Here is a 27,550-nt window from a genome sequence, read left to right on the forward strand (position 1 = left end):
GCGAAATAAAGATCTTTTTCATTAAGTGAAGAATAGTCTAGCACTAATTCATACCTACATAACTTGCCCAAGCCTCCCTCCTGAAAAATTTTACCTTGCCATGAAGGGAAAACATCTACTGTTCTTATTCTCATAATATAACTTTATTTGGTAATAAAAGAAGAAGAAACTGAGGCTAATGCTTTCCTGCTAAATGTCAATCTATATCCCTATTGCTTTCCTTGTATACACCAATATTTCTGACCTGTGTCCGTTGTTTAAACAATTTCTTTGAGAAGAGTAAAAGCTGATGGCTGTCACCATGGGGGGTATTAGTTTCTTAGAAAATGCCTGCCACAGAATTGGTCTACACTGACAAGAACACTTCAGGACCTACTATAAAGCACAGCCCCCTGGGAGATACAGCACTCACCAGGTAAGCAGACAATGCATCAGGCTAGAAAGAAAATGAACTGAGGGACAATTCCCAGCTGTGCCAGCTGGGATTTGAAGAGAACTCTACTCCAGCCTCCCCAGATTCCTCGTGAGGACTTGCTCAAACCCTGGAGGCCATCCTTTCCAGTCCTCACTTACTTCTCCTTTCCCACAATGAAATTTTAAAAAGAAATTGAGCAGATGAGGCCTGGACAGAGCAGGTGCTATTACCCTGCTCTACTGCAGTTTCTGTGAGGTTCTCTGGAGGCAGAACCCGAGGCAGCTCAAATCTGGCCTTTCAGTTCCACCACTGCAGCACCCCCAGCCTGGTCTTGCAGGGAATCAAGTATGCTTCTGCTTTGCAGGCAGCCTTGGTCAGGTATTATTATGGGTTGCATTGTGTCCCCTAAGACATGTCAGAACTAATCCCTAACACCTGTGAATGTGACCTGATCTGGAAACTGGGTCTTTGCAGATATAATCAAGTTAAGATGAGGCCATATGCAGATTAGGGTGGACCCTAGCCCAATATGACTGATGTCTCCTTATAAAAGGGAAGGAGACAGACCCGCAGGGAAGAACACCATGTAAAGATGAAGGCAAATCGGAGTTGTGCAGCTGCAAAGGGATGCCACTAAGCACAAGAGGCCAAGAGAAGGGCACAGAACAGATTCTTCCCAGATCCTTTAGAGAATGCATGGCCCTTATGATACCTTGATTTTGTCCTTCTAGTCTGCAGAACTATGAGTGAATAAATTCCTCTCATTTTAACCCATCTAATACTGTGGTAATTTGTTACAGCAGCCATAGCATACTAAGATGGGCATCAAACACTGGACTAGAAGGAAAGAAGTAGAGAGGGTGACATTCTCCAACCCTAGCTTTATCAAGAGTAAATAAAGCTCATAATACTCTGACCTTCCATCTGACACTGTCTTTCTCAATTGGTTCTAGATTTGAGGCAAAAGGGAATGAAAACTCCACATCAGCCATTAGCATTCTTATCCAGGTACTGATCCACAACAAGAGCATCTGGCTTTAAAGGCTGTCCTTTCCTGTCATCTCAGGACCCCAAAGGCCTGGGGCCCTAACTTAGAAAACAAGATAGCAAAGAAAAGCCCTTAGACTATTGATCACTTTTCACGTGAGCTAGGCCTCATTCCCCTCCTAGGGGCCCAGGCAGCTTTTCTTTAATTCTTTTGATCCCATTCAGATCACCACTCCATCCTGCCCCTCCAGCCTGCAAAGACCAGGAGTAGGTATAGAAAAATGAACTCAGGGAGATGGTTCCTAAGACAGAAGAGCCCCAATAACAAGTGAAGTTGTGCAAAAGTTTCTCTTATTGCAGATTCTAGGCTGGGTCCCAGTATAAGGTTCCTGAGAAGTGATCCAAGTAAATACATAAATTCTCTCCATCAGGCTATACTGGACAACTCACAATTTTGATCACACCATTTTTATACCCTTGGTAGATAGAAGTCATCTTATTAGGCAAACTGAGCAAGGCTTCCCTTCTCTTGTTCACCAAAGATCTGGCAAGATTAGCAGACACTGGAGCACTCAGGCTCTCATGTCCTCAGGATAAGTATGCAGAAGAGGGTATAGAAACCAGCCAAATTACCCTAAGGATCCACTCTTGGCTCTACCCAGTGACACTCCTTCCCTAGGTCAAACTGTATCTAGGCCTGGACATCAATGAAGCAGGAGAAGTAATTCTCCAGACGTGAAATGCTCACAGGGTAATTGCTTCTAGTTGCAAATCTGCACCTTATGTCCAGCATGAAATTATACACATAACATCTAGTTTACGTGTGCCTACTCCAGCCTTGCATCCATTATTCAAATAAGATGAGTCAAATTTTAATTACATCTGTAATTTCCTTCCTCTTTTACCCTAAGATTCCATCAGTAAGGGCCTAGATGAATCAGTGTGATACTTTAAACAGAGGACAGGGAACCTAAAAGAAATGAGGAAGATCTCAAGTAAAGATTTAGAGTGAACCGACAACATAACGGCATTTGCAGCAACATGGATGCTCCCGGAGAATGTCATTCTAAGTGAAGTAAGCCAGAAAGAGAAAGAAAAATACCATATGAGATCACTCATCCATGGAATCTAAAACAAACAAACAAACAGACATAAATACAAAACAGAAACAGACTCACAGACATAGAACACAAACTTGTGGTTGCCAAGGGGGCGGTGGGGGGGCAGTGGGAAGGGACAGACTAGGATTTCAAAATGTAGAATAGATAAACAAGATTACACTGTATAGCACAGGGAAATACATATAAGGTCTTGTGGTACCCTCACAGTGAAAAAAAAATGTGACATTGAATATATGTATGTTCATGTATAACTGAAAAATTGTGCTCTACACTGGAATTTGATACAACATTGTAAAATGACTATTACTCAATAAAAAAATGTTAAAAAGAAAAAAAGATTTAGAGTGATTTCCAAACTATATTGTCAAATTTAAAAAGCAATGTGCAGAGCAGAGTTTATAACATCTACTTTTTTTATAGGAATTAAGCCCAAAACCAATAAAAATGGGAAAAGAGGAGACAGGGAAGGAAGCAAAACTTCTGTGAATATAGTTTTACATATTATTTTAACTCCGCAATCATACAAATGGTTTAAATAGTTTAAAAACAAAATTAAAAAGAAAAAAGGCAGGCCCTAAAAACTGAAAAACAAATTAACTTAACTGTATAGTAAGCCAGCGGCATAAGCAAACAAGGAAAAGAATCGCTTAAGGAACTTTGAATCACAGTATGTATGCTGCAAAACTTAACAGTATACATTTTAGGATACAGAATTATTTTTAAAATATATTAAATTACATTTAGTTGTCAGATTCTTAATAGTAATACTGGTATTCAGGATTTTCTTAAGCCATTACACATATACTATAAGAGCAAATAAGTAATAATATTAATGTAATTAGGGATCAAAATTGCCATTACAAGACAGTGACACCAATATAAAGTCCTTTAATTACATTAAAAAAATCTTTCATTAGAATCTGAAATATCAATATGAATTCATGATTTTTTTTCTTAAAATAATGTGTATTTTCTAGCACCACCTGCTGAAAAAGGCAGAGAAACAATGACAAGACTACTTATTGCACACAAATTGTGGTCTCTAAATACCATACCTCCATTAAGAAAACCAGAAATCTTTGGGGAAAAAGGCTGGTTCCAGGTCTGAGGCAAGAAATGTACAAGACGTGACTGGAACATGTTACTCCAGAAAACAAGAAAGCTATTGAAGAACAATGAGAGCAGATATCACTTCAAAACTAACATCAGAATAGGGAAGATTAGATATCACGTGCCTTCTGATATGATGTACTGAGAAGGACACAACATCACTTATGTGGCCATTCTTGCCAAAAATGTATATAACCTAAATCTAATCACGAGGAAACATAAGAAAAGGCCAAATTAAGTGACATTCTTAAAAATAAGTGGTTTGTATTCCTCAAAAATGTCAAGGTCATGAAAGACAAAGAATGAAAAACAATTTCAGATTAAAAGACTAATATAATATGTGCTCCTCAGATCCTGAACCAAAAAACAAACAAAAAAGTTCCTCTTCTATTACAAATAATATTTGTAGGACAAATGATGACATTTGAGTAAGATTGGTACCTTACATGATAAGAGTACTGTGTCAAGATTAATTTCCTCATCTTGATAACTACACTATTGTTAGAGAACGTCCTTGGTTTTAGGAAATATCTGATAATGTATTTATAGGTAAAGGGATATTACAAGTAACTTTCAAGTGGTTCAGGAAACAGTATGTGTAAACATGCATATACACATACTAAGAGTAACAGAAAGAGTGAGAGGGAGAAGATGATGAGCACAGAACAACTTTAACATTTGGGAAATCTAGATGACAGATATTGGGAACAACTTTGTCTTTTGGCAAGATTTTTGTAAATCTGAATTTTTCTCAAAATAAAAAGTCTAAAAATAACTAATGGGAGTCAGGTCAAAAGGACACAGAAGCACTTTGGGAGGTAGAAGATAGCCATGGTGGCCCCACGTGGTGTGCTAGAGCCTGACTGAGACGAAGAGGACATCCGTGGTAGCACAGCAGCAGCAGTGGGAACACAGATACATACTGACTGATAACGGGAGCCAAGATTCTCACTGTCAGATACACATTCCCATGTATAAAACAGATAAACAGCAAGGACCTATCGTATAGCACAGGGAGCTATATTCAATTTCTTGTAGAAAGTTATAATGGAAAAGAATCTGAATATATATACATTTATATACACATAACAATAGCTTTGCTGTACACCTGTAACTAACATCGTAAATCAACTACACTTCAATAAAAAAATAAAAAATAAAAAATTTTAAAAGTGAGAAAAAAAAAAAAAAGATTCTCACTGTTACAGACAGAAGTCCACAAATAAAAAGAGGGCAGAAACTAGGGTTAACTTAAGGTACCAGACTGGAATCTGGAGGTATGGTGTCAGCTCATGGTGTATTGTGTATATGCGTTTGTGTATGCACATACATGTATACGCACATGTACATGTATATATACAGGTAATTCCTAAGCTCTGCCCACAAGGCTTTGGGAGCAGTAACATCCAGTAACAATGAGTTCTCAAATCTTGGGTTACTAAATACTACCATTCTCCACTAAAAGGAAACAGAGCGTCTTGCTTAAAAGTCTGAGTCCAGAGCAGGGGAAGAAAAAGTACAAGGTAGGCCTGGAACTTCCATCTTGTACTAGAAAGTAAGGAAATACTAAAAAAAAAAAAAAAAGTGAGGGGGAAATGTCAAAAGGACATAAAACCCAACATTAAGGGGCTTCCACTGGTTAAATTTGGGGGAAAGTATGCATCAAAATAAATGATAATAATGGTCTATAACCAACTAAATAAAGTAAGAAACCATGAGTCTACAGTGAAATAAATATACTATAAAATGTTTTAAAATCTGTAAGTCTATAATACTCCTTTAAAAAAAAAGGGGGGGGTCAATCACCATTGGAATACATCAACATACCACTTCAAAGATTTATAAATAAATAAATGAAACCAAGCCCTTATCCTGTCTTTCTTGAACAAATGATATTTTAGGTAAGTGGGAGAACCTGTGACCTCAAAATATGTCACTTTGGCATGTGAATTATTTTGAGCTGAAGGCAATCAAGACCCAGCAGACTCAGGAAAAAATTTTATCTATCCCCTAACTACCTGAAGAATTTAGATAGGGGACGTGGGCCAGAAAGAGCTATTACCAGAGATAACTTTTTATCTGAAAGACACAGCCATGGCACAGCAAACATCCAGTTACCAAACATCTGCTCTTCTTATTGTCCAGTGAATTACCCTCCTTCCCTTTAAAGCCCCAGGCCCCTATCCCATTCCTTAGCTCTGGACAGCATAAAAGCCTCAGTTGCCCAACTTGCCCTTGGGTCTCATATCTTCAGGGCTCCTGTACATCTGAAATTTAATTTAATATTTTTCAAAATTGTTTTTCTCTTGTTAATTTGTCTTATGTCAATTTAATTATTAAACCGAAGAACCTACAATAGAAAATTTTCTCACTCCTGCATAATGCAAGCAAAGAATTGATGGCAGAAATCTCTTAACAGAAAAACTCCAACTACTAAAAGCAGAAGAAAAAAACAAAACAAACAAACAAAGAAAAAAACAGAATATTATCATCACTTTTTAAATAATCCCTAATAAAATAAAGAATTTAGGGAAATATCATCAACAAATACTATAATCATAAGGTGACAAGTTAGTAGGAAGCCTTATAATGGAGGGATCAGGTCCACCCACTATCAGTGGAATAAGTTCACACAATATGAAGCAATGGAAAAAATGTAACATCATCTATTAATTGCACTTACCTAAAAAAGCAAACTGAATCTAAAACAAGACATTAAATCTAACTAAGAGTTGTCAGAAAATACAAGTGTTAGTGGAACAAATTAAAGACCACCACAAGGCTGGCTGGGGTGGGGGGCGGTGCAGGAATGCAGCAGGAATAGGAACGGGGGACTGTTACAGGATGTAAAAGACATGATACATATGAGTTAAAACTATATGCATCAATTACTGGTCACCAGATATTTGCATAGAAAATCAGTAGAATGATGCAAGGAAAAAAAATATGATTAAAAGAGAAATAGCACAACTGAAACAAAGAAGCTTTATGTTTATATGTATATACATATCTACACTCTGCTATTATAAACCAGAAAATGTCTTAGAAAAATTCTCATTTAAAAGATATAAATTAGAGCACTGAACTTTTTGGATTCAATACTCAGACTTTTTCTGTCTGCCCTATTACTTTCAGCTTAACAAAGTTCAATGGCTGAATGTTAGAGGTCCTTTATCACCAATCAGATTCTATACTAAGTAGGAAATTATTAGAAAAGGGATGGGGGTGGGAAGAAGGCACACTTCTATTCACTTATAGCCTGTGCAACATAATAACTACCTAATTGTTAAAAAGCCTACTACCCATTTCCCTTGGTGTAAAGTTTCCATGCATCAGTAATAAAATGACTAGTAACCATGTTGATTAATTAGGCCATGCCCAAATCCTTAGGTTGAAGCACTAAACTAAACAAAAGGTTACTGTAACAAAACTGCTCTGCTTTCTAGCAATTCAACTAAACTGACATCACAGTGGGAATCTCAACCAAACAGAATGGCATTTTATACAAAATTACCATCACAAGGGGAGTTGAACTAAATCATTTTGTACCTATCTTTCAAATTGTCACTGTCTTAAGAGGCAACAAAGTAAAGAGGCAAGACCAGACCTTAGAGCCAAGATTTTATAGCCAGACAGAACTGGATTCTGATCCCATCTATATGCCTCCCACTTAACAGCTGCATGATACCAGGAAAATTACTTGAATAGGTCCTTTTCCCCATCAGTCAAATGGGATAACACTACCTCTCCTACAGTACTGTGATGGGGATTCAAAAAGTTGCTAAATACAACAGTTTAGCACATTGTCAGGCTACAATAAGCACAGGTGATGGCTTTAAAAACAAACAACAACAACAACAAATTATTCAAATTAAATTGCTTCCATTAGCTTCTTCCCCACTGCCTACAAACATGCTCAAATTTCTCCCAGATAATTTTTAAAGGCTCCCTATACACCATGTCCCTCCTGCACAGACCCCAGCTACAGCCTTCAGCCTTCCTTCTCCAACTTTCACAAATCCCAACAGAGAATAGCCTACACTCATTTTGTGCACTTCATCTATTCAATCTTCAGTCCCACTGCAACTGACATCTCCACCCACTAGTGCACTGAAATCATTCTGGAAAAGGTTACTAGTGACTTTCCAATTACTTTATCCAAAATGTTTTTAGTCCTCTTACTAACCTCTCGGCAGCCTTTAAAACTGGTCAAGTCCTCTCCTGCCACAGCTTCTGCAAATGGTGGGACACACACCATCCCCTACTCACTCTCTTATGGTCACTCCACTCTCTGGAACACCTTTCCATGCTCTTTCTCGGCCAAACCGTTCACTATTGATATACTGCAAGGTTCTTTCTGTGGTTGTCTTCCCTCTACACCAGGCACAGACACTATGGGAGATTTCATCCACATTGGCTTCAACCGTCCTTACCAATACCTCAGAAATACACAACAAGGACCTCTCACTCCTGAATCTAACTCCAGTAAATCTCAGTGCCTACTGGGCATAGCCATTTAGACATGATCCTCACACCCGATAGAGACAAAACTGAATCTAAAACTTAATAGGGATAAAGAGGAATCTTCCCTCCAAAATCTGCCCCTCTATCCCATAGTCTCAATCCTGGTTCACTCAATCCATCCAGTCTTGTTTGTCTTTTTGTGGCTGACACTGACCAGTGTTAATCCTTAAAGAGCTTACAGGCGTAAGAGGAATACGTACACAGGTGGTTATAATACCACAGGCCAGGTGCTACAACAAAGGGAAGCACAGACCACCACGAGAGCCTTTAGAACAGCGGGATCCAATCTTTAAAGCGAAGAGGGAAGGGAGAAGGGAGAGAAATCTCCTACACAAGCTCTGCCCTCCACTGCAAACGTCAGAATCCTAGGAGGCAACCTGAGCCCTCCTTCGCTCTCCACTTCTGCGTGGATGTCAACCGTTGTCTATTCCACTTCCTGAACATCTTTCATATCCATTCTCTAATCTCCATTCCCAATGTAACTATCCTAAACTACTCCAAGGGTCTTTGGTGATTTACCCAAGACAGCTCTCAATTCTCTTGTTTTTCTTGGCACCAATGCTGTCGTTTATTGTGCAGAATGAGGGAAGAGGGGTTAGTGGGTTGTGGGGGTGCTGCTACCCTTAATTCTCTTCTATACAGCTACAGAAAGACAGAAACTTTCTAAACACAAAACTGATCATGCCATCCTGTTCTATTTTTTCTTTTTTTCTTAATTATTTTGTTGTTGAAGTATAGTCATTTTACAATGTTGTGTTGATATCTGTGTTTCCCTTGCCAGTCCCACTAGCAGTGGTGTTCTGAGAGACATCCCAGGAGATAGGTCCCTGGGGACCCAGACAAGAACCTGTTTTCCAACCTTCAGCAACTACAATATCAAATCTCTTTCTGCTTAAGTTAACCAGGGAGGTGTCCATTATCTGTAATTGAATCAGGACTGACAAAATTATCAATAAAGTAACAATGGCAAGTGGGAAAGAAACCTGGTATACAAATACCAGATGTAAATCAAATAAAGGTTTTATTCCTGTCTATTTGCCTTTTGCCAGTAATCCCTTCCAATAATCAGTTCCTTGTGTATTTTAATAAAATTAGCTCTAATTACTCAAAAGTCATTTTGTAGTATTGAGTACAATTACTAATTGAGCGATTTAACAAAGTAGCCAGCCACCTGCAGCTATCTGCTCTTCCCGGCCTACTATAGGAGAAGCTCTCAACAGCCTTTTCTTAACCAGTTTACCAGATACTACACAATATCTCTGAAAAACACCACTGCTGCCCACAACATAGGTGACATGAGTAGGCTGACACCTATTATATCTAAGTACCAGTTGAAATGCATGCTTAGCAATCAACAGTGCTTATTTCCAATCCAGTTTATGCAAACTGTGCCATTATGTGGTATGATTAAATATTATACAAGTAGATGAAGTGTGAATACAACAATGTTATTGTTTCTACCAAATTTAAGTTGAATCTTTTGGAAAGATCCAGTAAAGATGAGGTGGTTTGAAAAAAAGAAAGAAAAAAGGATGTTCGATGAAGTGTGGGAAGTGCAACAGCAAAAGATTAGGGGGGTAAATGGATTTCTAAAATCTAGAAGGATTCTGGCACATATTACTTCAAGTGCCTTAACTCTCACTCTACTTGAAAAAAAAAAAACAGAAACTGAAAGTGGTACATGCTGTATTTTGAGTGTATTGTTTGTGCGAGAGAGGAAGTGTAAAATTCTAACCTTTGCTCAAAGAAAAGTCTTTGCCTTACAATAAAAGAAAAGCAAATGCATGCATAAGTTTTAAGCAGAAATAAAATAGATGTATTTTTCTTTCTGGTTTACATCTTTAACCAAAATTAAAAAATACTCAGTAACTAATGGAAAGAACCACTCTGTGACTTTATAATACAGGCACAAAAATAACATAAGGTCACAATTTGTCAAAGTCCTGCCTTATAGCTAAACATAGTCATTTCCCTTATCTCTTCCATGCTGCCAAGCCCTCCATCCCTGCTTTGGGAGAAAGTCAAATCAATAAGGGAGGTTAACTTAGGGTTAAAAAAAAACACAAAGCTGTGTGGGTTTATTTCTCATACTTGATGTTACTGTAAACAGTATTTCTTTAACCTTTGCTTCAGAAATAATTTCAAATTTACAGGAAAGTTGTAGGAATAGAAAAACAAAACAAAAACCACACACACACACACACACACACACACACACAGAAAAGCCCTGTATACACTTAACTGAGATTCTATTTAGTTTTTTACCCTCTTTGTTTAACAGTTTGTGTTCTCTCTCTTTCTCACACACTCACACTTTATTTATTTTTATATATATATATATAATTTTCCCCCCAAACCATTTGAGAGTAAGTTGTATACATCATGGCCCTTTCCCTCTAAAAATTTTTGTGTGTTTCCTAAGAACTGAGATCTCCTTCTACAGAGACATTAGAGTTTTCAAATCCAGTAAGTTTAACATAGATATAATACTGTATTGAATTTCTGTGTTCCAATTTTGTCAAGTGACCCAGTAATATTTCTTACAGCATTTTTTCCCCTCCAGTTGGGAATTCAGTCTAGAATTAGGTATTGCATGTAGCTGTCATGTCTCTAGTATTTTTTTAAACTGGAATATTTCCAAAGCCTTCATTTCTCTTCAATAGCACTGTCATTTTTTAAGAATACAGTCATTTTGTTTTACCACATAAACATTTAAACAGGGAGGAGGGTATAATTCAGTGGTAGAGGGTGTGCTTAGTGTGTACAAGGTCCTGGGTTCAATCCCAGTGCCTCTACTTAAAACAAAAACAAAAACAAAAACAAAAACAAAAAACCAACTTTAACATTAAACATTTAAATAGAATATTTAATTGTTTTAAGTAGAACATTTCTCATTTCAGTGTATTTTTTTAAGCAAGGTATTTTGTCTTTTGTTGTGGGTATACAAAATGTTATTAACCTTTAAACTGATCTCATATCTACTACCCTGCTAATAATCTCATTTCCAAAAACTGGTCTATAGATTATAATGATTCTATTTAGATTATTATGTGAAAATTATCTGAGAAGTTTTTTGTTGTTTCCTTCACAATGCTTATTCCTTTTATTTCTCTTTCTCATCTTACTGACCTGGCTAGGACATTTCAGTGCTATGAAGAAGTGACCGTGGAATGTCTTATTATTAAGGGCATACTTCTAACCTTTACTCTTCAGAATAATGTTTACTATGTACAGGTACCCTTTAACAGGTTAGAAGAGTTCTGTTCTATCCCTTTTTCTAGGAGGTATTTTGTTTAGTTTTGAGGGGTTCTTGGTTTTGCTTTTAAAAGAATTTTATCAAACGCTCTTTCTGTATCTGTTATGATGGGTTTTCTCCCTTATCTACTATTAAGGCAAATATCATTCTAATGTTGAACCAACCTGTATTTCTGGAATACACCCAACCTGAGGATGATGTAATTGTCACAACTGCACACCGTGGACTTCTCTCTGCTAATAGTATATTGAAGGTTTCATATCCTATCTTATAAATGAGTCTAGTAATTTTCCTTATCCACATTGTCCTTGTCTGGTGCTGGTATTAAGACATGCTAGCCTAAAAAAAAAAAAAAAAAAAAAAAAAAAAAAGAGTTGGGAAGTGTTCCTGAAAAGGGGAAACTTGAGTTTGTGAGGGCTGCAATTAAGTATTTTTTGAATACTTTGAAGAAGTAGCCTGCAAAACCATCTGAATCTGGTATTTTCTTCGTGGTAGGACATATAACTACAGAATCAATTCTCTGAAATGGTATACTACTACAACTTCTTGAATCTATTTTAGAATTTATATTTTTTTCTGGAAAACTGTACATTCAAATGTATTCGCATAAGGTTTTCATGGTCTCATCTGTAGTTCTCTTTTCAGTTCTGACGTTGTTCTTGTCCAATGTTTTTTTCCCAAGATGAGGAGGATCTATAGCTCCCATCATTCTCAAAAACATATCACACATGACCCCAAAAATAGTTAAGAACCACTGGACTAGATAATGGCCACAGAAGTGGGCTGAGCTCTGGCTCCATCAATATCCAGAAGCATGACCTCACCTAAGCACTTCATCTTTGTTAGTGTTAAGTCTTGGGAACCTTTAAACTTAGGACATTAAACAAGTTCACTGTTCCTAAATGCTGGTGGGCAATCGTTCCATCAGGTCACTGAAAAACATGGATGAAAGTGCTCTCACTTTTCATAAAATGAAAATTTTTTTTTAATTTAATTTTTTGCTCTTAGAGAAAGCTCATCCTGCTTTTTGGTGTCTTTTGAACAGTAACAGTGAGTTACAGTAAGTTTGATAATTTTTATTTTGGAAAATTAAAAGTTGACAAGCCTATTTCAGTCCAAATTATTTTTTCAATCTGGGAACCAATAAACTAAATGATTTCTAAGGTCCTTAGTGAGCCCAGTGTTTTGTGTAAGAGAGGGAAGAGAGGGTGGAGGGATGAAAGGAACTGCTTAAATCAAGTCAATTAACTCATTCAAATTGAAGTCCTTATTTACTTTCCTGGTTTCCAACCTTTTAACTCTACAAGACCCCCAACCTCCACCTAGATAGATGAAAATTCCAAATGTAACATTCTCAACAAACAATTCTCTTAAGAAACATGACTTCCAATTGGAAGCCATTCAATTGGAATTTGAAATTAAATTGGCAAACCATTTTAATTTCAAATTCTTCAATTTGACCTTTAAGATAACTTGTCCCTTCATTTTCCTCCAAAACATACAAATTTTCAGACTTTTTCTATCTCTCCTAAATCATTCATTCATTCAAGTGATAAATCTGTTCCTATAACTAAATAAGATTAATCAAAGAATTTGCCTTATAAAATTATTTAACTTCAAAGACCTGAAGGCACTAAGAAAGAAAGAAAAAGAAACTTTCTTATCTTAGATAGGTAAAGATAAGAAAGCAATCTCAAAAATGCAAAACACAGGCACTTAAGACTGAAAAAGCCATACCCACTACAGAAAAGTTAATGAAGGGAGTCCACAAAGTCATCCTAAGACTCCTTCCAGCAATCCCTAAAGATGTGTCCAAGCAAAAGAGCAAGACTCTGGACCACTAACAGTAGAGGCAGCTAACATTTAAGAACTTAACCAAGTTCTTAATCAAATTCACCAAGAGGTTAACAAACTCATTCAAGGTCACATAGCTTTGAAAAGATAATTTCAAATTCTGCTGTGGAGAATTAAAAGGTCAGGTAAGTGGAAAGGGAGGCTCAGGTGCTTGAAATCTGCTTCCACCTGGCTCTAGATGCAGAAGCCAAAGGTAAAAAGAATTCTTCCAGGATAGCTGCCTAACTGGACCAAAATCAGAAGGAAAACAACAGTAACAAAGATTGGACAATTGATCAGGAATTCCTTCCAACAGAAAGTGAAAATCCAGAAGAATCAGAAATCGTAGCAAAGTTGACAATACAGGCAGTATGTACTTCAGAATCGAATTCAAGGTACACACACATACATAAATGCTATAGAAGTTCCTGGGGAAAAGACCATAGATGGCCACTGTGGGGACAGGCATAAGGAAAAGATGAGTTTGAAAGGGGGCCTTAGGTAAACGGGACTGGAGTCAAAAAACGTGAGTAATCCCTCCTCCTATGGGAGACAGGGAACACACAATAACAATGCTAACACAGGAAAATTAATTCATTTAATCCTCCCAAGAGCCCCAGCCCTACAAGATAAGCATTCTGTAAGTGAGGAATTAGAAGCCCAGAGCAGTGTTCTCAAACTTTTTGGTCTCAGGACTACTTTATACTTACAAAAATTATTCAGGAACCCAATAATAAGAGCTTTTATTTATTTGGGATATAGTGGGATATATGTTTACTAAAACAGAAATTTCTGAATTATAAATTAAAAGATAGATTTAAAATCCCCATATGTATGAAACTTTAAAGATAATTTTAAATTGTTCATGGGTCAAAGTAACAATGCTTCTCAAACCCTGCTGTGTGTGTTTTAAATTAAACCAAGACTTTTTTTTTTCCTTCTATGCTGAAACTACTCTAATATAAATAATCTGTCTGTAATAAGCAAACAATCACACCCAGTTTTTAATTCTGGCAATTTCATATTTTTTAATATTAAATGTACCAAAGCAAGACAGAACTGCAAGCCCAGTGAACACCCCAAACACAGGGCTTTAAACTGTTTTTAAGTTGTATTCTGGGACATTATTTTAATTGAAAAGTCTAGGATGGGTTATATATTTATATTCAAGCCCGTAAAAAGAAAATAATTTGCTTAGGTCTCCTCCCTTAGTCTCACTCTATTATACAAACAGCACAACTATAATTACCTATAAATTTATAGATTAAATGAACAATTAAGTAAGTGTGGCTTCTTTGGTAAAATAACTAACTTTTAAATAATCATCAACTACAACATCAACAATAATTTTAGCATCAAATGGTAATTTGTATAGAAAATTATTTGAATACGAGAATAAAAATCTTTTCTACCTATGAGAACTATGCATCTGACTAAAATCCCTTAATCAGGGGGGAAACCTTGACATACATGTATCAATAAATGGCAACAGGAAGGTTCACAAACAGCAGCAATTCAAAAGAAGAAATCTGTTTATTAAAGTAGTTTACAGTATTTCATAAAAGCAATTTCCCACATTTAATGCAGGAAAAGTGTCATGTAAGATCTTATGATTCAATTTATCACAGGTACAGAGAAGACAAAGAAAAAGTAAATATAAACACCGGCATAATGGTAAATACTCTTTTATAAGAAAGTAAAATTTTAAATTCTAAAGTAATATGAATACTACTTTTAGTAGAAAAGTACCTGACAGACAATGATCACAAGGCAGAAAAAGCATCACCCTTAGCATTAATTTTATTTTTTTAAGAATAGAAAATCCTCATTTAAAATGACCAGTATCTACTTTTGGACCCTCCTTCCAAACCTACTATTTTTAATTTGAAGCCAAAAGTCATCTCTAATCTGTGTATCAATAAAACACCTAATGGTGGAACAAAAATGCTTTAAAAGTCATGAACAATGTAAAAATCATTTTTTAAACATGCAAATTTAACCTATCAGATTATGAAAGATTTGTGACTCTTATGAAAAGGGCTAAAAAGAGAAACTGAACAATTTTCAGTAAATGTGAGTTAAGAAAAAAAATTTTTTAATTCTGTTAATTTCAATTTTTAGGAAAATTACACTAAAATTTGGGTCCAGAGAGACCCAAAAAATTGTGCAATCAATGCCAACTAATATTTCTTCTTGAACAGAAAAAAAAAGATTCTTCTCCTATGACTAAGAACTTAGAAACCTGATGCACTTTTGCAATCCCTATTATTATGCAGCAGGGCTGATAAGGGACATAGAAAACAAAGAAAGGAATTTCAAGTCTCCAAAACTTGTATTTCACTTGTGATTTCCAAAGAAGAGCTTGCTGAGCTTGGATAGTCGTTCCTGGGGAGCCTGGGAAGGAGGAGCCACAAGGGCTGCCTGAGTCTCCCAGGTCTGGATGCCCAGGACCCACAGCACCTGCTGTGGCTTCTTAACTACCACCCCCCTAACCCCACTACCCCTGCCCTCGACCTCTTACCGACTTCCAGACTGCGCCACCTAGGCACCCACGGATTATCCGAGCCTCCATACCCAGGGTGGAACATAAGTCGCCACCAGCCCTATGGTGAAGCCCCCCATAACTTTTACATCTGAGATTACCTAAACTAATTGGCCTATCAGAACCCACCAAATACCATGTCCGTTAGAGTAAGTTTCTTAGTTTCGAACATAAAAATTACACCCAAAATCTGAACTATTTCGAGAACATATTTAAGTGCAATTTCGTATGCAAACTGTGAAATTAAATTCCTAAAGATTCACAAATCACATAAGCCATACACAGTATCAACGATATTGGAAAAAAACTGTTAGAAAACATCAGACACAATATTCTGATGGTCCTTGCTTTTTTCATTTATTAATGAATGCAAGAAGCACTACCTTAAAGAATTTTGACAATCTATACACTTTTTGGTAACTACCTGTCCAACAGACCAAACTTGAGGGATAGAGATTTGCTAGATCTTCACCCTATATGCAATGTCTGGCACAGTACCTTGCCCAGGTGTTTGTCGATCATTTATTCTCTTAATCTTGATACCAATACAGAGCTTCCTTGACATGCAAATACATCTAAAAATATTTTCGATGTCTGTTAGATGAGTTTAATGTCCCTCATAATCTCAAATATTTAACCAAATTATAATAAACACAAATACAATCATGATACAAGTATAAAGGAAAATCATGACACAAACACAAAGGAAAAATCATAATCTGTTACCCAATGCTCTTACTGATCATAGAATATGGTTTTAATAAATATAAGGCCAAACTCTGATTAATGTTCACTAAAATGAACTCTACCTGGGCCACATTTCATTTCTTTGACCCATAATTTTTCTTTGTTGTTAACAGCAAAACAAACATCTCCATTTGCCTGCTTTTTTAGAGACACAGACCATCTGCACAAGTTCCTTCAATAACGCGATACTGAGAGCTATCCTCACTGACAATACTTTGAATAACATCTTATTAATATGAGCCTTAAAAAAAAAAAAGCCTTGCATTTCCTTGGTTCTTTACTGTGCTTTTTACATACACTACTTCATTTTCAGTCTTAAAAGTTTTCTGTGATTATTCCCATTTAAGAAATGATGAAAATAACGCTCAGAAATGGAAATTCCTTTCTTAAAGTCAGACAGCAAGTAGTAAAATGAACTGACTGCATGCTAAGTGTCGACCAAATATAACTGACCTCTTTGCTCCTACCTCCAGCTACGACACACACATACACACACACACACACACTCAAAGCCCACTAAATTAAGAATAAATCTGCAGCACCAAGCCCAGATGGCTTTGCAGAATTATGCTTGATTTTTAAGAAACATAATCCAATATCATTTAAGCTGTTCCTAAGCACAAGGAAAAAAATAATAAGCTTTAAAATCCCTTAAGAAGAAAGCTGAAAATGGGTAACAATACTTGACAATCGGCTCACAAAAACTGCAAAACAATTTTATTTAAGAATATTGATGGGGTGGGGAGCATATAGCTCAGCAGCAGAGCACATGCTTAGCAAACATGAGATCCGGGGTTCAATCCCCAGTACTTCTATTAAAATAAATAAATAAATAAACCTAATTACCATCCCCTGCAAAAAATAATATTGATACGAATTTTTTTTTTAAGTGAGCAAGTCAAGTCCAAAAGCACATTAAAATAATAAACCATGACTAAAAGGCTATTCCATGAATGAAAGAATGGTTCAATATGTATACATTTGTTACATAATTCTTTGAGTGTGTGTTGAGTGTGTTTGTGTATGGGTAAGTATATCTGAACATACACATGTTCTCTAGCTTTGTTCACTAAGAGGGTATGGGAGCAACACCTCAATATCAATAAGCAGCTAGATTTTGGCTTCTAAAAATTTGGGATAGGGAAAGTTCAAGATGAGTCTGAATTTCTCACTATGCCTGAAAGGAAGGGAGTGCTCAAAGAATGATGGGACATGTCAAAAGGACAGAATCTATCTTAAAGTGTTCCCATGGGCCAAACCTATGAAAACTAAAGTATCAATATGAATAATAATATTAACAGATTATAAGTCATTGAATAAAATAGGAAACCATAAATTCAAATTGATAAAAGCAAAGGAATAAACTGAAAGCTCAATAAGGAACAAATATTTACATAGTTTTTTCAAACAAAAAGAATAACGTTGGAGCAGAGAAACAGATAACTCTATCTTAATCAAGCAATCAAAGTGAACATTACCAGCAGTAAAACAAAATGAAATTGTGTGCCACCTGGTAAGATATAATTAAAAGAATACAGCATCATCTCTGTGATACTCTGTGCCAAAGATGCCTTGAGAACATAATCATGAGGAAACATCAAACAAACCAAAAATTAAGGGATTCTCTAAAATAACTGGCTTGTAATCTTCAAAGGTGTCAATATAATGAAAATCAAAGAAAGACTAAAGGCTATGTGAGACTGAAGGACACTTACTTAAAATACTGGAAAACAAGAAAACACAATGCATCATTCTGGACTGGATATTTTTGCTACAAAGAGTATTACTATAACAAATGGTGAAATGTAAAAGGTCTAAAGACTAGATAACAATAATTATCAATATTAACTTCTTGATTTTAATGGATATACTGAGATTATGTAGGAAACTGTCTTTGTAGGAAATGTACATCCAAGTATTGAGGAGTGATGGTGGCATAAAGGCAAATTTTTAAAGGAAATAGAAGTTCTTTGTACTAATAATGCAACTTTTCTAAAAGTTTGAGATTGTCCCAAAGTAAAAAAAGAAAATTATTTTAAAAAATACAAAAGAATAAGTTTAAGAAATGTTCAAGATCCGTGTAAAGATATCTTTAAAATATCTTTAATAATAACTTTAAATAATTTTAATATTTTATAATTAAAATATTAAATGATTTTTAATAAAGAATCTATTTTAATAAAGAATCTAATAATATCTTTTAATTTTTAAATTAAAATATCTTTAAAATATTCTTTATAAGAACTTAAAAGAAGGGTATACCATATTTGGGGGCAGGAAAGCTTGATATCTTAAAGATATTTCTCTGTATTTCTCTATTATGTTTTTCCCAATAAAACCATTAACAGGTTTTTGGAACTTGAAACATTAATTCTAAAGTTAAATACAATGAGGAAAAATTACATGAATAACCCAGAAAGTTCTAAAAACATATTGTAAAGCCACAACAATTAAAACATTGAGGTAATGGTATAAAAATAGATCACTGTATAGGAATAGAATCAACCTAAATGACATTCAATTATTTTTAATTGAAAAAAAATTTTTTAAGTCCAGTTTCTTCTTATTTATTTACTTGGGGGGGCTTATTTATTTATTTTTAATGGCGGTACTGGGGATCAAACCCAGGGCCTTGTTCATGTGAAGCTCTACCACTGAGCTATGCCCTCCCCAGCTTAATGACGTTCAATATTGAACTGGTTAAAAAATTATCATACATACATACAATGCAATACTGTGCAATCATTTTTAAAAGAAGCTCTCTATATATTCATATTCTAAAAATAAGATCCAGTGGGGTGGAGAAAGGGGAAATTAGATGAAGGTAGTCAAAAGGTACAAACTTCTAGTTGTAAGATAAATAAGTACTAGGGATATAATGTACAACAAGATAAAGATAATTAACACTGCTATACGTTACATATGAAAGTTGTTAAGGGTAAATCCTAAGAGTTTTCATCTCAAGGAAAAAAAATTTTCTATTTCTTTGATGTTATGGCTATATGAGATCATAGATGTCCACTAAACCTATTGTGGTAATCATTTCATGATGTATGTACGTCAAATCATTGCTTTACACCTTAAAATTTTACAGTGCTGTCTGTCAACTGTATCTCAATAAAACTGAAGCAAAAAATCACATCCAAGTTACACTGTTAAATGAAAAAAGTATTCAAAACAGTAAGTATACATACTACCATTTGTGTTAAAAATGTATATATACACATATATATGGTTATACAGAATATTAGAATATGTCTGGAAAGCCCTACAAGAAACTGCTTTAACAATGGTTAATGAAAAGGAGGAAACTGCCAGTCTGATGGCCAAAGATGAGACTATGTGCTTTTTACCTATTTATACCTTCTAAATTTTACTTTGTTGTATACCTTGCATTGCCTTTTTAAAACAATTTAAAAAATTAATATATATTTATAAGTAACAAAAATAAACTTCAAAAAATAAACAAAAACAAATAAATAAAATTATCAAAAAGGAATGAAAAATGAATTTACCTATCTCAGGGCCAGATTCTTCCTGCTAATGAAAGCCTGAATTTTGTAGACTGAGCATTCAGAGTTAAGTAACCAAATTTTAGATGAGGGTTCCTTTGAAAGTTAAATAAATAAAAACCAAGTGGATGAGTTAAGCTACCTGCAAAGAAATGCCTGTACCATTAGTCTCCCACTCAAAGACCTGTGACCTTGCTGAGTTACAGAACATAAGCATAAACAGTAAGTGATGTTCAATCAGAGAAACAAAGGTATGTCCTCAGGACTAGAATTTAAACAAATGTCTAGTTAAAAACAACAACAACAACAACAACAACAACAACAAGTTAGAAGATGGAGATAAAGAGAGAGCCAAAGTGAAGGAATTTGTCTTCTTTAATCTCCTTCAACAGGAAAAATGTACCTGCAGGAAGAAAGTTCTGATGAACAGAGGTGAGTACTTTTAAGGATCAACACAAGCCCCAGCTGGTGAAAAACACCCTGTTCAGATTATTCCTCAATGCTACCCATCTCCATCTGTGGGATGGAGTCACCAAATAATATATGCTTTCCCAGGGACCAGGCTTTCTAAAAGAGACCAGTAGAGCAGACATGTACACTTTGGAATCAAGTTCTGGTTCTTCTTGTGAGTTTGATTAGGGAGTGATGAGGACACTAGTCCTCCAAAGCCTGATATACTCTGGATCAGCTGGAAAAGTTCAGATGTCTGTACCTACAATGCTGAAAATGAGAACATGAATATGAAGTCCCCAAAAAGTGCTGTCACTCTCTCACACACACACACATACACACACCCCCCAAAAGGTCAAAAGGTCCTATGTGTCTGGCCAATTGTCCTTACTTTGATATTTCTTTCTAATTTCAAACTTTCCCCATTCCTTCCCTAGTAAACAGTAAATCAATATTTAGAGTATTTATTTTGTACGGCTATCAAAAATATTCTTAAATATTTAATCTACTAAGGCTTGAGTGTTAAGAGACTAAACAATTTCAAATATAGGTTTGGGAAACTGTACTGATGATTACACATTTAAACTATCACTGTTTCCTTCAATTTGGCTTGTAAATCCCAATATAAACACTTTTCAAATTTAAGAGCAAGACACCACCTACATACTAATTCATCCAAAACCCTCTCCATCCCTTCAATTCATGCCAGACAGCTGGGTTTAATAAGAGCTATTAGGACTTTCCAAATTATCGAGTCATGAGCAACCATAAGTGAACATTAATTAGCAACATGCTTAAGCAAGACTGGGAGAGATGGAATCCTATTTCAGCAAAAAAAGATGAAAAAAATAAAATAAAAGATGAAAAATAAGGCTTAGTAAACTTTGATAACTTAGGAAAGAAAAAGAAATGCAGGCCAGGAGCAGAAATGTGGATCACTGTGCAGGATAAAATGACTTATCATTAAGGTGGAATTTAAGTCCCACCTGGACAAGGGTCCCAAAACACAGCCACTAGAAACCTGGCCTCTAACCATTTTAATAAAAGTGATATTTTCCCTAGACCCATGGACATAGAAAACAAACTGTGGTTACCAGGAGGAATGGGGGTGCAGGAGAGATAGATTAGGAGTTTGGGATTAACAGATACACATTACTATACATAAAATAGATAAACAGCAAGGACCTGCTGTATAGCACAAGAAACTATATTCAATTTCTTGTAATGAGCCATAATGAAAAAAAAACTGAAAATATATATGTGCATATGTATATGTATAATGGAATCACTTTGCTATATACCTGAAACTAACATTGTAAATGGACTATACATCAATAAAAAAAATTTTTTAAGTGATACTTTTCCTATTTGCAAATACATGTTAATGTGTAGGAAATTTGTTTTTTCAGCTGAGCCTTTCTGATTATAAATGTAATTAAGTTCACTCTCAAAAAAAATTTTTTTAATGAAGGAAAATCAAAATTACCAGTAATCTCACCACCACATTAACATTCTACTGTATTTTTTCTAAACATATACACATTTATAAACATGTTTACACATGACTGAAATCATACAATGTATACAATCTGTATACCACTTCTTTCACTAAATATAGGTTTGGAATTACATTAATGTTTTTAAATATTTTTCCAAGTTATGAAATAGCACAGCATATGGTTCAGTTAAAATAGCCCTTGTGCTAGATACAGGGTATTTCTAATATTTAGTTAGCAAAACAGATAAGAAATCAGTATTTCATGGTGGCGCCAAACAGCACCAAGCCTTCCACACAGGAGTTCTGTAAACTGAACTAATGAGAACCACAACTTTCGGGATCAGCTCCGTGATCTGCTGAACATGACACCCTGGCCCAGCCAGGCTCCTTAATTCATACATTCACAAATACTTACTGGCTTGCCTTGATCCCAGTGTTTTTCATTTGGGGAATTTAGTTTGGTTTATAACAATATGAGAAAACAAAACCGATGAGAGACCAGCCTTAAAGCACACCTGTAAAAGAGCTCAGAAGTAGGATGGAAGAGTGCTGGCTATTAGTGGCTCAGAGAAACTTGGAAGAGAAGACGTAAGAGAGTCAGGTGTAGATTTTTCTCAACCTGACCTTAAGCAACCCTCCTTCGAAATCAGGCCAGAACTTCTAAGCAGAAGTAGATTCCAGAAATAGCCATTTTTTAAAAGCTAAACTAGTACTTCCCATCAGACAAGACTGAGAATACAGCAATTGTGATTCAAAGAAGGGGGGAGGGGCTAATGGAAATAAAGCATTTTCCTTGTATTGCCTTACAGCTTTGCTGTTCAAACTGCAGTCTGCGGCCCTACCAAATTTATTCGATTATATCAATATTTTTATAATACATGATATAGAACAATAGAAAATATCAGAGTACAGCACAGGGGGCAAATAACTGTTTTGTGAAATTTGTGTCCCAGTTTTACGCACATGTGTGTTAGGTCAGGAAGGGCAAAATGTATTTGTTTACTCTGTGCTCTGGTTTTAATTTCAATAATTTGTTTCACGTATGTACAACAAACCTTTACTGAGCACCTATACTGCTGGTGTGATATGTGAATAAAAATACTTGGTCCCTGCCCTTGTAGAATTCTTACAGTTTAGAAATACACTGTCGAATAATCACATAAATATGAAATTATAAGCTGCCAAGTGTTACAGAAGAAAAAGTTTAGTAAATTAAGATAGGTTGTCATTAGGAAAGTTGATTTGGATTAGGGAAGAGATGGGGATGACAAGTCAAGATTCTCTGAGGAAGCGCATTCTAGCAGAGACCAGAAAGATGTATTTGGAAAGGAAGACGTGGAAGGAAAGTCAGCCTCACAGAAAACAGCACTTTCAGCAAGGGCCTGTATGTACAGTTTGGGAAAATAAGCCAGTGGGAAGAAAAGATAGATAGAACTATCTAGGTAAGGCTTAGAGAGGGAGCTTGGGCTAGGAAGAGATAAAGCAGGAATTTTAAATACCCTGAGGGCCATTAGAATGATCAATTTGCATTTTAAAAGACCACCGAGTTGAGAAGAGGTATCAAGGGGGCTGGAGTAGATACAGAGATGGTACTGGTGGAGACTAAAGGACTGATCCGGTATTTACACAGGAAACAGAAGTGACAAGGCTTGGTGATGGTACAGATGCAAAGGGGCTGGGAAGTCAAGAGGTGTCTGGGATAGTTAATGGGATAAGATGCATGAAAAACCCAGAAAAGCAGGGCTGAGCAGAAAGATCACAATTTGGCTTATTACAGTTAACAAGTAGAGATGACTAATAACTAGAACTGGATGGAAATATAAAAATAGAAAGTCATCACCAAAAGGGTTTTGATGATACATTATTCTGCTCCTTAAATATTTACCTATAGTAATGTATAATACAAGACCAGAAGAGTCTAGGATGAAATTTAAAGTCTCTATGGAGCAGCATTTCATAAATACCATAGCAGCTGTGTATATGAAAATACACAGCAACAGTGTAACTGAGCATTCACACTCAAAATAATCCTGTCATGAAATAGTAGGGAATCACTTTTCATTGTGTTTACAATATGTTCCTCTTCTAACACAGTGCATGGCACACAATAGGTGTTACATTGTGTACTAAAGAAAATATCCACTACTAGGCAGAATAAACCACCCAGCAAAAACAAGATAGCACGAATAACAAGCAATTCTGCAATGAAAAACTCTACTATGAAACACACAAATGTACTAATAAGGACGTTTCTCTGGGGAAAATGGGAAATGAGTTATTTATCACAAACTTAGTTCTCATACCCAAAGAGATACTAGATTGTGTTCCCTAAGAATTAGTTTAATTTCAATACTAGAAATTCCATCCCCAGGCAACCAATATTAAGTATCTTCACCGTTCCCTAGAAGTCTCTAGATATGAGAAAGAATCAAACTGTAATAAAAACTTGATGTTGAAAAGCTATAGTAAAATCTTATCTATGTTATTAAAACAAAAAAGGTTAAGATGGCAATTATCGATGATTTTTTTCAAGTCTCCTGTTTCCAGATTTTCTAACACATGTGAATTTTTATTGTTTCTCCTCCTGTTCACAAAGGTCATACTGATACATAGGAGAAAAATCCAAAGATGCACATATACATGAAGGAGACAAACTGCCCATAATCCCATCACCCAGAAGTAACTAACCACTTTCAATATTTCCTGTGGAGCTTTTTCGGTGCATAAATGGAGGTGGAGGGCAAAGAGTGATTACACAACTAACAGTGTAATTGTTTAAGTCTGTGAAGGAAATTACAGGAATAACTAACTTAAAGTGACAACTGAGCTCAGTTATCTGAAGGATGAGATGAATCAGACAAAGAAGCACATGCCAGCCAGGATAGCAGTCTAGACTGAAAGAATAAGAACGTGATGGTGGTATCGAGCCCTGACCAGCCAGGGAACTGGGGTGAGGGAGGAGACCGGCTGGGCAAAGCCTTGCTGAGACTTAGAGGACCTTATCCTCAGGGAAAGAATGATGGTGAGGCCACTGAAAGAGAAGCAAAGTAGATAGGCTCCTTAAAGGGATTGTTCCAACTGCTTAGGTGGGGAAAGCATTAGGCCCTGCAAGTGTGGACTTAAATGATCAGCATTTTCTCCCAAAGGGTATGAAGGGTAGGGACATGGGAATCTTTGGGAGGGGGAGGGGGGGAGTTGCAGAGAGAAAAAGACAATAATCCAATATTTTAAATTTGTATTTTAGGCCCCATAAACCTTTTAGATTGATAAGGATATAGAAAATACAGTGATTTTATGACACAACTCTCAAGAAATTCACACTAGAAATAGAGGTAGAGAGAGAAGCATTAAATATTTCTATTACAAAAAAGACCATATAAATTTTAAATGAAAGACCTACATTAGATACTGAGTTTAATGTACCTGTTTTATCATATCTCTAATAAATATACAACAAATTTAAGTCAACATCGAGGGAATAATCATTATGATTATTATACATGAAGAAAGACTGGGCTAACTGATCTTAATGACATCCAGACAAGAAAAACACAGCACTGTACTCAGGACAAAGCCACACACAGAGAATTCTGCCTCCAAGAAATCGTCTTGGCAGTGGAGCAGTCAACAGGTCCCTCAAATGCCTACTATCCCTGTTTGCTCATTCATTCATTCAAGAGAAAAAAAGTTTAATTCAGCAATTCCACTACTAGGTATATACCTAAGAGTGTTAAAAAAAAAAAAAGTCCACACAAAAACAAATTCATGAATGTTCATAGCAGCATTATTCGTAATAGCCAAAATGTAGAAACCCAAAATGCCCATCAACCAATGAACAGACAAAATGTGATATATCCATACACTGGAATATTATTAGGCCATAAAAATGAATAAATTACTGAAACTTGGGTAAACCGTGAAAATATTATGCTAAGTCAAAAAAACTTAGTCACAAAAGAGCAAATATATGATTACATTTATATGAAATGTCCAAAATAGGCAAGTCTACTGTGACAAAGCAGATCAGTCGTTGTCTAGGGCAGGAGAAGGGACAGGGCTTGAAAGAAATGAACAATAACTGCTAATGGGAAAGGACTTCTTTTTAAGGTGATAAAAATGTCCTAAAATTAATTGTGCAGATGGTTGCACAATTCTATGCATACACTAAAAACCATGAAAAAAAAACCCACTTTAAATAAGTGGATTGCATGGTATGTGAAATATATCTGAATAAAGCTGTTACTAAGAAAGAGAGGGGATATTCTGAGCACCTCAGACACTATGGTAAATTGCTGGAAATAAATAAAAACACACACACAACCTGACCTAAAAGCTCTAACATTCTAATTGGGAAGAAACGCCAATCAAGGGGCAATTGGAAAACAATGAGAAAAGCAAATAATTCAGACTACCGCAGCCGCACCTAACCTAGCCCTGGATAATTTAGATGTCTAGAAGAGAACTCAATATAATAGATTTTCGTCCTAAAACTGAGGAAAATTTTTAAAATTAACTGCCTATTCAGCTTCTTAAAATCTTCAATCTTATAGAACGGTTAGTGGACTTTTTTTTAAGCAGTTGCGCACGTGCAATGTTTAAAATTTGTTTTTAACTTTAGAAAAGCAACAGATTACAGTCTGTTAATAAAACGAAACAAGTCTGTGATTTAAACGGTATTGCCAAGTTCGTGGAGTGCTGTAAAGATCATGCGCAAACTTTTCATAACACCTTAAATCGGAAGAAAGAGGGTCTTTAAAAAGCCGAAAAACCGTGTAATACATTGCAAAACAAAGCATGGGGGGTTGGGAGGGGACTAGCAAGGTAGGAGAACTTGACTAATGACCGTAAAGGAGAACTGAGAGCTACGAAGTAAAAATGGACCTTTAAGATTTAAAGCCACTAATTTTCAACCACACTTCGAAATTAGAATATTAGTAACTGTTGCCATAGAAACAGTGAAGCTGAGTATCCCGAAGTTAAAAATAAAAATTACTGCAAATTCAAGTGGGTGAAATAGGGCAAAGTTTGTTCTAAACGTAGGTGAACTGAGCCTACCAAGACACTTTCACAACAGTATGGGTGGGCAGACTGCAACTTTTAACCTACACTTCCGAAGCAGCGCTTGATAACCTCGCAGGATAATTTACCAAGTTCTTTAAAAAAAATTTTTTTTGAAAAAAAAAAAGTTTGTCCTCTCTTCTCCAGGAGGAGGAACCAAACAAAAACCCTCCCTAGCACTGCCCACAACCAAAGCCAGCCCATGCAGACGTGCATAGTTGCAGCTCAGGGGAGACTGGCTCCGAGTTCACCCGGAAAGCATCCGAATCGAGCCCTGCTGGTTTCATTGGCTGAGCTCCGAGGAAAACCCCAAGCTCGAGACGGGAGCCCCAGCCTGCCTTCTTTCTTCACATCCCCACCCCACGCCACGTCCCATGCCTGGCATTCCACGCGACCTAATCCAATTCATATTTATTAAGCACCCACCATCTACACCGCTTCGTGGCTTAGAGGCACTACAGGAAGAAATGGCCCCATGCCGGAAAAACCAAAAGGAC

The 27,550-nt window shown here is 36.0% G+C and overlaps 1 protein-coding gene across 4 annotated transcripts in view; it reads right to left on the reverse strand.

Moving 5' to 3' along the window:
* Positions 1–27,550, reverse strand: part of KDM4C (lysine demethylase 4C) — a 360,744-nt gene that overhangs the window by 302,010 nt on the left and 31,184 nt on the right. The window lies entirely within an intron of this gene.

The sequence above is a fragment of the Camelus bactrianus genome, chromosome 4, assembly GCF_048773025.1.
Source record: "Camelus bactrianus isolate YW-2024 breed Bactrian camel chromosome 4, ASM4877302v1, whole genome shotgun sequence".
Lineage (NCBI taxonomy): Eukaryota > Metazoa > Chordata > Mammalia > Artiodactyla > Camelidae > Camelus > Camelus bactrianus.